We start from the raw sequence: 10,974 nt of genomic DNA, 5'->3' as shown, positions 1-10,974 counted from the left end.
GATATTGTAAAAATATATATACTAATTAAATTTCTCATGTAGGAAAATTTCTTTAATAAATAAAACTCATAATTTCATATTGAAAATGCAAAAATATAAAGAAACTATTAGGATATTATACATAAGATAAATAATAAAATAGTAAATAATATTTATAAAAATTATATGATATATTAGACATAATTTTATAAGATTAATATTTCGTCAAATGATCCGCGCATCACGTGGATTCTAACATAGTAAATATAAAATTATCGACCGAAGTCGGTCAGTTTTTTAAAATGACTGACTGAAATAAACGACCGATTTCGGTTGTTTTTTAATATTAATTTTAATTTATTTTACATGAAAAATCGAGCAAAATTTGGTCGGATTCTTAATAAATGAATTTCGCAGGATGCCAGAACAGTTTCCCGATTTTTGCGCAAAAAAAAAAAACTGACCGAAATTGGTCGATTTCGTAAAAATAATTGAAAAATAAAATATTTTAAAAAACTGACCGACTTCTGTTGGCCGGGGTCGATTTTGGCCGAATTTCTAGTAATGAAAATATTATATCCTTTTAGGATAAACTAAAAGTAAAGTATGATACATAAATAAATTGTGACAGAGAAAATAAAATGCAATCTATTTTAATTACACTATGTAGTTTGTTATCTCAATTCTTCGAAATTTCTACCGACACAAGTGATGTTTTGGACTTTTGGTTTAGATGTGATACAACTTTTTGTACCACATAGACATGACAAATACATATCTAAGTTTATCTACTACCACAATTAGTGCAAGTTAAGTTGTTCGCATTTCTAGGTTAATAAAACATTTAACATTTGTTAAATGTAGATACTTATTCTGCTGTTAATATATATGACTTGATTATACAAATATTTCTACATTATTTGTGCGGAAAACTTGATTAGACTCGATAAAAAGTTAACCTACCTCGTGAAAGCGCTCGGAATACTCATTGTAATTTCCTTTTTATTTTATTCTTTGGATTGGAAATAGTTGGTAACAAGGGCGCCGGGGCTACTGTATAGCCTAGAGATGGCAAAATGGTTAAAAGAAAACAGTTACCCACTCATATTATCCATCAAAAAATGGGTTGGATAATGAACCATTTAAAAACGGGTCGAATATGGATAAAGAACCATATTATCTACTTAGAAAATAGTTAACCAAATGGATAACTGTAACGACCCGCTTGGTCGTTTTGCCTTTTTTTGACCCCGTTCCCTCAAATAAAACTTCCCGCGCTTGCTTTAACTAATTTATGACTTGCAGGGACGGTTGGTTCAGGATTTGGAAGAGTTTTGGGTGAAATATGCCCATGTGATTTCTTAGGATTTTCTTAAAAGACTAAATTTGACTTCGGTCAACATTTTGGGTAAACGGACCCGGACCCGTGATCCGACGGTCCCGGAGGGTCCGTAGGAAAATATGGGACTTGGACGTATGCCCGGAATCGAATTCCGAGGTCCCAAGCCCGAGAAATGAATTTTTAAGTAAAATTATTTTCTGAAATTGTTAAAGGAAAATTGAAATAAAATTTGATTAGAACGTGTTGGTATCGGGCCCGTATTTTGGTTCCGGCACCCGGTACAGGTCTTATATAAGGTTTAAGTCATTCCTGTAAAATTTGGTTGAAAACGGACGTCGTTTGATGTGATTCGGACTTGAATTGCTAAATTTGATACTTGATGAAGTTGAGGAAAAGTTCTCGATTTTGAGGTTTGATTCATTGTTATTGCGGTTATTTTGGCGATTTGATCGCACGGATAAGTTTGTATGATGTTACTGAGTTAGTACGTGTGTTTAGTTAGGAGCCCCGAGGGCTCGTGTGAGTTTTGGGCATGGGTTCGGATTAAATCAACACACCAGTTTTCTGGTGTTTTTGCTGCTGCTGCTGCAGGTTTCGCAATTGCGAGACCTTGATCGCAATTGCGATCTCGCAATTGCGAGAGTAGCATCGCATTTGCAATGAAGCTGGCTGGGAGCAGTGTTCGCATTTACGACTTTTGCTTCGCATTTGCGAACCCAGCAGGGTCCGCATTTGCGACCCCTCTATCGCAATTGCGATCAGTGCAGAGGGTGACCCAGTTCGCATTTGCGAACATATTGTCGCAATTGCGACTTCGCATTTGCGAGCCTGGTGTCGCAAATGTGACATCAGAGACCTGGACGCAGCTTTTAAAAACGGGACTTAGGCCATTTATTTCATTTTGTCTCTACACTTGAGCGATTTCGGAGCTTTCAATGAGGGGATTTCAACATAGCATTGTGAGGTAAGTTATTTCTACTTAATGTAAGTTTAATACTCGAGTTTTGGGTAGATTAACACCTAGATTTGGAGAAATCAAAGGGGGTTAGAGCTAAACCTAGGGTTTTAATAAAACTTGGATTTAACCACGAAATTTGTTATGGAATTAATTAGAAATCGTATATTAGTGATCCTTAGGTTGTAGAGAACAACTTCCTTCGAAAAATTTCGGAATCCGGGCACGTGGGCCCAGGGTCGCGTTGATGAGTTTATTTATATTTGACCGCGTTGCATGGGTGATTCGCGAGCGGGGTAATAGATGCATCTATGGTTCGAACCGTTCGACCCTCGGCAGTGCACAATTTATTTTTTATGTTGGATCGGGCCGTACGTCCCACTGTGTCACTTGTATATGTTTTCCTTAGTGTTTCTCTGAGGACTGGATTTCATACCTGCTTGAAATATAAGTGACTATCCATGAAAATACTTGGGGAAGAGCTGTTATGCCATGATCTTTTTCTAAATGCTATTTACTTGTGCTATCCATCCCATTTATAAATTCTTCTCACATTATTTGACCCTACTAAGTATCAAATCGACCTCTCGTCTTTACTTCTTCGAGATTAGACGGGATACTCACTGGGTACATATTGTTTATGTACTCATACTATATTTCTATACTTAATTGTACAGGGTCTGAGGCAGGTACATCTGGCTATCAATCGGGTGCGCATCTCTGAGCGGATTTCGGGACTTCTACAGTGAGCTGCTCCTCCTCCATGCCGTTCAGCAGCCTGAAGAAGTCTTCCTTTTTGTACTTTTGCTGTCTATTCCATTTCGGACAGTAGGATAGTGTGATTTTTTTGTATATTCTGCTAGTTGCCCATGCTTGTGACACCAGGTCTTGGCACACACACATTAGTAGACTGTATTATTTCGGGGTTGTATAATTTTCATGATTTCTATTCATCGTTTCTGAATTATTCCAATTTAAAGAATTATTTTTAACTACTTGGGGTAAAGGTGACTGAAAGTTAGCTAGTATTTTCTGCATTGGCTTGCCCAACAAAGGCGTTGGGCGCCATCATGACCTGTTACGGAATTGGATCGTGACAACATGGTATCAGAGCACTAGGTTCACGTAGGTCTCACAAGTCATGGGCAAACCTAATAGAGTCTTATGGATCGGTACGGAGACGTCTGTATTTATCTTTGAGAGGCTATAGGGTTTTGGGAAAACTATTCTTTATTCATCTCATCTCGTGCAGTGGTCAGTGTACTAAGTTCCTTCTCTATTCTCTCACAGATGGTGAGGACACGCACGACTGATGTTCCACACCCGGGCGGAGCTGCTCCCCCGTTGCTCGAGGCCGAGGCAGAGGCCGGGGGAGGGCACCGGCCCTTGGTAGGGGATGAGGGCGTCCCAGAGTTATTCCAGTTGCACCACCAGCAGACCCCGCGGGAGATCCTATTATTGAGGAGCAGGGCGAGGTGCCCGCATCTGAGCCCACCCCGGCAGACTTTATGACAACACCGGGATTTCAGGAGGTTATGGGCCGTATGCTTCGGTTCATGGATTCTATGACTCAGGCTGGTTTATTTCCAGCAGACCCGGCTACCTCGCAGGCAAGAGGGGGAGCTCAGGCTCCTGGACATGCAGCTGCAGTTTATCAGACTCACTACCCGCAGATGGGCCCAGCCAGTTGCTGCAGTGGCGCCCCAGCTCAGGCCAACTGCGGACGGTGATCCGCAGAAGTTATTGGATAGATGGACTAGGCTTCACCCTCCTACCTTCGGGGGTGAGCGACATGAGGATGCCCAAGACTTCATCGATAGGTGCAGGGACAGACTGCACAACATGAGGATACTGGAGTCACATGGAGTTGACTTCACTACTTTCCAGCTGGAGGGCAGGGCCCGTAGATGGTGGCAGTCCTATGTTCTTGGCAGGCCAGCAGGTTCTCCTCCCCTCACCTGGGGTCAGTTCACCTAGTTGTTCTTGGATAGGTATATTCCACCCTCTAAGAGGGAAGAGCTACGGCACCAGTTCGAGCATCTTGAGCAGGGCCAGATGTCTGTGACCGATTATGAGGCGAGGTTCTCTGAGTTGTCTCGCCATGCACTCATGATACTTCCCATGGATGCAGAGAGAGTNATTAAGGTAGACCCCAAGAAGATTGAGGCAGTTCAGAGTTGGCCACGCCCCACCTTAGTGACCGAGATCAGGAGTTTCCTGGGATTAGCAGGTTATTCCAGGCGGTTCATGCAGGGCTTTTCATCTATTGCATCACCTCTGACTAGACTGGCTCAGAAGGGTGCTCCTTTCTATTGGTCCAATGATTTCGAGGCGAGCTTCCAGAAGCTCAAGACAGCCTTGACTACAGCACCAGTCCTTGTGTTGCCTTCTGGTCAGGGATGTATACAGAGTATTGTGACGCTTCACGTGTTGGCTTGGGTTGTGTATTGATGCAGGAGAGGTAAGTTATTGCATATGCCTCCCGTCGGCTGAAGATTCATGAGATAAACAATCATGCGCACGATCTGGAGTTGGCAGTGAGTGTCCATGCTCTTAATATATTGAGGCACTACCTGTACGGGGCTTCATGTGAGGTTTATACCGATCATCGCAGCTTTCAGCATTTGTTCAAGCAGAGGGATCTTAATTTGAGGCAGCGCAGGTGGCTTGAGTTACTAAAGGATTATGACATCACCATTCTTTATCATCCGGGGAAGGCGAACGTGGTCGCGGATACCTTGAGCAGAAAGGTGGAGAGTATGGGTAGCTTGGCATTTATTCTAGCAGCGGAGAGACCACTAGCTTTGGACATTTAGTCCTTGGCTAACAGGCTTGTGAGGTTGGACATTTCGGAGCCCCGTCGGGTTCTTGCATGTATGGTAGCTCAATCTTCATTACTGGGGGAGATAAAGGCCCGACAGTTCGATAATCCATATTTGGCGGTCCTTAGAGAGACGGTGCTTCAGGGAGGTACCAAGGAGGTTTCTATTGGAGAGGATGGTGTTTTGCGACTCCAGGGTCGGCTATGTGTTCCTAATGTCGATGGTCGGAGGAAGAGGATCCTAGAGGAGGCACACAGTTTGGGGTATTCTATTCACCCGGGAGCTAGAAAGATGTATCATGACTTGAGGCGGCATTACTGGTGGCGGAGGTTGAAGAATGACATAGTGGAGTATGTGGCTAAGTATTTGAATTTCCAGCAGGTGAAGTATGAACATCAGAGACCGGGTGGCCTACTTCAGCAGATGCCTATACCAGATTGGAAGTGGGAACGCATTACCATGGATTTCATAGTGGGGTTACCGCGGACCTTACGGAAGTTTGATTCAGTATGGGTCATCGTTGATAGGTTAACCAAGTCAGCCCACTTCATTCTAGTGGCTACTAGTTATACAACAGACAGGTATACTCAGATTTATATTCGAGAGATAGTCCGATTGCACGGTGTGCCTATTTCCATCATATTAGACAGAGGCCCTCAGTTCACTTCCCATTTCGGAGAGCCATTCAGAATGAGTTGGGGACCCTTGTGGAGCTTAACACAACATTCCATCCTCAGACCGACGGGCAGTCGGAGCGGACAGTACAGATTTTTAGAGGATATGCTTAGAGCATGTGTGACTGACTTTGGAGGGCAGTGGGACCAATTCTTACCCTTGGTGGAGTTTGCATATAATAACAGCTATCAGTCCAGCATTGAGATGGCCCCATACGAGGCTCTATATGGTCGCCGTTGTCGTTCTCCTATCGGATGGTTCGAGCCTAGTGAGGCTAAGTTGTATGGTACAGACTTGGTACAGGATGCCTTGGATAAGGTGAAGTTGATTCAGGAGAGGCTTCGCACAGCTCAGTCCAGACAGAAGAGTTACGCGGATCAGAAGGCGCGTGATGTATCATTTATGGTTGGCGAGAAGGTTCTCTTGAAAGTCTCGCCCATGAAGGGCATTATGAGGTTCGGGAAGAAAGGCAAGTTAAGTGCAAGGTTTATTGGCCCCTTTGAGGTGTTGAGGAGAGTTGGGGAGGTTGCCTATGAGCTTGCACTACCCCCCAGCTTGTCGGGAGTTCATCCGGTTTTTCATGTGTCGATGCTTCGGAAGTATCATGCCGACTTCTCCCATGTGTTAGACTTTAGTACTATTCACCTGGATGAGAGCTTGGGTTGTGAGGAGCAGCCAATTGCCATCATTGATAGGCAGGATCGCCAGTTGAGATCCAAGAGGATTTCTGCAGTTAAGGTTCAATGGAGGGGCCAACCAGCCGAGGAGGCGACCTGGAGTCCTAGGAGGACATGCGGAGCAGATATCCCCACTTATTCAGCAGCCCAGGTACATTTCTATGCCCGTTCGAGGATGAACGTTTGTTTAAGAAGTGGAGAAAGTAACGACCTGCCTGGTTGTTTTGCCTTTTTGAACCCCGTTCCCTCATTTAAAACTTCGCGCGCTTGCTTTAGCTAATTTATGACTTGCGAGGACGGTTGGTTCGGGATTTGAAAGAGTTTTGGGTGAAATATGCCCATGCGATTTCTTAGGATTTTCTTAAAAGACTAAATTTGACTTCGGTCAACATTTTGGGTAAACGGACCCGGACCCGTGATCCGACAATCCCGGAGGGTCTGTAGGAAAATATGGGACTTGGGCGTATGCCCGGAATCGAATTCCGAGGTACCAAGCCCGAGAAATGAATTTTTAAGTAAAATTGTTTACTGAAATTGTTTAAGGAAAATTGAAATCAAATCTGATTAGAACGTGTTGGTATCGGGCCCGTATTTTGGTTCCGGCGCCCGGTACAGGTCTTATATAAGGTTTGGTCATTCCTGTAAAATTTGTTTGAAAACGGACGTCGTGACGTGATTCGGACTTGAATTGCTAAATTTGATACTTGATGAAGTTTGAGGAAAAGTTCTCGATTTTGAGGTTTGATTCATTGTTATTGCGGTTATTTTGGCGATTTGATCGCACGGATAAGTTCGTATGATGTTACTGAGTTAGTAAGTGTGTTTGGTTAGGAGCCCCGAGGGCTCGTGTGAGTTTTGGGCATGGGTTCGGATTAAATCAACACACCAGTTTTCTGGTGTTTTTGCTGCTGCTGCAGGTTTCACAATTGCGAGACCTTGATCACAATTGCGATCTCGCAATTGCGAGAGTAGCATCGCATTTGCGATGAAGCTGGCTGGGAGCAGTGTTCGCATTTGTGACTTTTGCTTCGCATTTGCGAACCCAGCAGGGTCCGCATTTGCGACCCCTCTATCGCAATTGCGAATAGTGCAGAGGGTGACCCAGTTCGCATTTGCGAACATATTGTCGCAATTGCGACTTCGCATATGCGAGCCTGGTGTCGCAAATGCGACATCAGAGACCTGGACACAGCTTTTAAAAAACGGGACTTAGGCCATTTATTTCATTTTGTCTCTACACTTGAGCGATTTGGGAGCTTTCAAAGAGGGGATTTCAACATAGCATTGTGGGGTAAGTTATTTCTACTTAATGTAAGTTTAATCCTCGAGTTTTGGGTAGATTAACACCTAGATTTGGAGAAATCAAAGGGGGTTAGAGCTAAACTAGGGTTTTAATAAAACTTGGATTTAACCACGGAATTTGTTATGGAATTAATTAGAAATCGTATATTAGTGATCCTTAGGTGGTAGAGAACAACTTCCTTCAAAAAATTTCGGAATCCGGGCACGTGGGCCCGGGGTCGGATTTTGGGAAACTTGTGTTAGTGGTTGAGAAATTGCTTAAATAGCTAGAATTCGATCTTATGAGTCTATATTAACTAGTTCTTACTTCGTTTAATTAGTTTGGGATCGTTCGGCTCCGAATTGAGGGCTTGGACTTGTTCTTGGCATTCGAAGTGCATTTTGGAGCGAGCTGAGTCTCCTTTCTAACCTTGTAAGAGGGAGTTGTCCCCATAGGTATAATAATTGAATTAAATGCTAATATTTGTGGGGGCTACGTACGCACTAGGTGACGAGAATCCGTGCGTAGCGACTATTATGTTAAGTTCGGGCAGTCTAGGACCCATAAGCATGCTCTACGTGATATTCTTGTGTCTTGATGATAAATTCGGATTCGTATAAACTATTTTGATTAAGGTAAATGAGATTAGTAAAGGAACCTTATCCTGTTTTGTCTTTCAAAAGAGAATATTAGGTATTCCTGCGAATAACTACTCCTCAGATATATATTATTGTTTGCTTGTTGATGAGTTTATTTATATTTGACCGCGTCGCATGGGTGATTCGCGAGCGGGGTAATAGATGCATCTATGGTTATAGTCGTTCGACCCTCGGCAGTGCACAATTTATTTTTTATGTTGGATCGGGCCGTACGTCCCACGGTGTCACTTGTATATGTTTTCCTTAGTGTTTCTCTGAGGACTGGATTTCATACCTGCTTGAAATATAGGTGACTATCCATGAAATACTTGGGGAAGAACTGTTATGCCATGATCTTTTTTTAAATGCTATTTACTTGTGCTATCCATGCCATTTATAAATTCTTCTCACATTATTTGACCCTAGTAAGTATCAAGTCGACCTCTCGTCTCTACTTCTTCGAGATTAGACGGGATACTCACTGGGTACATATTGTTTATGTCCTCATACTACACTTCTGTACTTAATTGTACAGGGTCTGAGGCAGGTACATCGGGCTATCAGTCGGGTGCGCATCTCTGAGCGGATTTCGAGACTTCTACGGTGAGCTGCTCCTCCTCCATGCCGTTCAGCAGCCTGAAGAAGTCTTCCTTTTTGTACTTTTGCTGTCTATTCCGTTTCGGACAGTAGGATAGTGCGATTCTTTTGTATATTCTACTAGTTGCTCATGCTTGTGACACCAGGTCATGCCACACACACATTAGTAGACTGTGTTATTTCGGGGTTGTATAATTTTCATGATTTCTATTCATCGTTTCTGAATTATTCCAATTTAAAGAATTATATTTAACTACTTCGGGTAAAGGTGACTGAAAGTTAGCTAGTATTTTCCGCATTGGCTTGCCCAACAAAGGCGTTGGGCGCCATCATGACCTGTTACGGAATTGGGTCGTGACAATAACTAATGTGTTTAACTTTTACATTTGTAAAGCCTCAAATTGGGGTTCCTCAAGTTTGTAAGATTAGGAATTCTCTCATAAGTGATCATATTTAAGAAGTCATGGATAATATGAATATCCATATTATCCGCCGGATAAACCAATTTTTTATCCGTCTCAAATACGGGTCGGGTCGGATAATTTATCCGTTTCTTGAATTATCCGTTTTGACCCGCTCATATCCGACCCGACCCGTCTGTTTGCCACCCCTATGTATAGGTTACGGATCCGGATGAACTCTGTAAATTTTGGCCCAAATCCTGTATTTTCTTCAAATATTAATTAAATATATAAAAATTATTAATTTATAATCCCATAATATAAAACAACTAGAATTCCAAACTCATAAGTTTTAAATTCTTGCTCTGTCTCAGATTATTAATGGTAACTACAGTCACACCTCTCTATAACAGCTTCATCCGTTCCGAATATTGTTGGATGTTATAGGGAAGTGCTGTTATAGAGAACATATATTATAACATAATATAAAAATTGGTTCCTGAAAAGCTTGGCTTTTATAGTGAAGTGTTGTTATATAGGAATGCTGACGGGGGAACAACGGAGCCACTAGTTTAGGAATAATCATTCAAGGATGGACAAGATCCACTTAATTAATGCATGAATATCAAGTAAAAGAAAAGAGAAACGTAGAACGAAGAGGAGGCCCTTCTCTTTTGTATATCTTCTACATCTTCTTCTGCTTTCTTTGAGTGAACCCGCTCATGTGAGCCACTAATAATCTTGTGGCCGTGGATGGACAGTTCATATTTATGATCTTGTTGCAGGTTTGGAGGATGTTTATTTGATATTTTTTCGTAGCTTCTCCACTTCTCTGTGTAGAGGGCCTGATATGAAGAAAGTGATGGCTTTCTACTACCATTCTTCTAATATGAAATATGATGAGACCTCTAAAATGATTCAGACCTCTAAGATTTTCTTTGGTCCAAACTTTCTTTGTATTACAGTAAATATTTACAATCTAGACTAAGCACAGACCTCAAAAGAATACAATCATGTCAGTTAAATAATACTTAAACGACAAGACTAGTCCAATATTTTATGCAATTTCACAAGATCCACCTAGTCAGTGTTATAATTAATGTCCAAACCCTTAACATTTCGATTATCTTATTCAATAAATGGACTTTAATTAAATCCCCGTACACATCATTTACTAGTCCATTTTATATAACATAACTTTAGTTGATTGTAACCCAAAAGTTATGGATAAATTTAACCATCAACAGTGTATGTACGGATAGACTGTTGCTTGGACTCTTCAAAACGTTACCACATTCATATCAGATCTTCCAAAAAATGCAATACTTTTGACGAATTTACCGTGCAACCGTGACATTCTTTAAGAGTGCAAATAACGTAGGTGAAGTATGTTTTATTTTTGGTAGCTTTTAGTTTGATATCATTACTTCTTTTCTTTGCATCCCCTAATTATGCATTAGAATATGGAACAGAAAGAGGGAACGTGGCAACGACCTCCACATGTTTTTAGTACGTATCTTTTTCTACTCCCAACAACACGGAATTTTGTACCATTAGTTGTATTGTACGGACTAAGGTACACTACGGAACCCTCTACCCCCCACCC

This window comes from Nicotiana attenuata, chromosome 10, assembly GCF_001879085.1.
Source record: "Nicotiana attenuata strain UT chromosome 10, NIATTr2, whole genome shotgun sequence".
Classification (NCBI taxonomy): Eukaryota; Viridiplantae; Streptophyta; class Magnoliopsida; order Solanales; family Solanaceae; genus Nicotiana; species Nicotiana attenuata.
The sequence above is the reverse complement of the archived record's forward strand: the minus strand, read 5'-3'. Positions refer to the sequence as shown.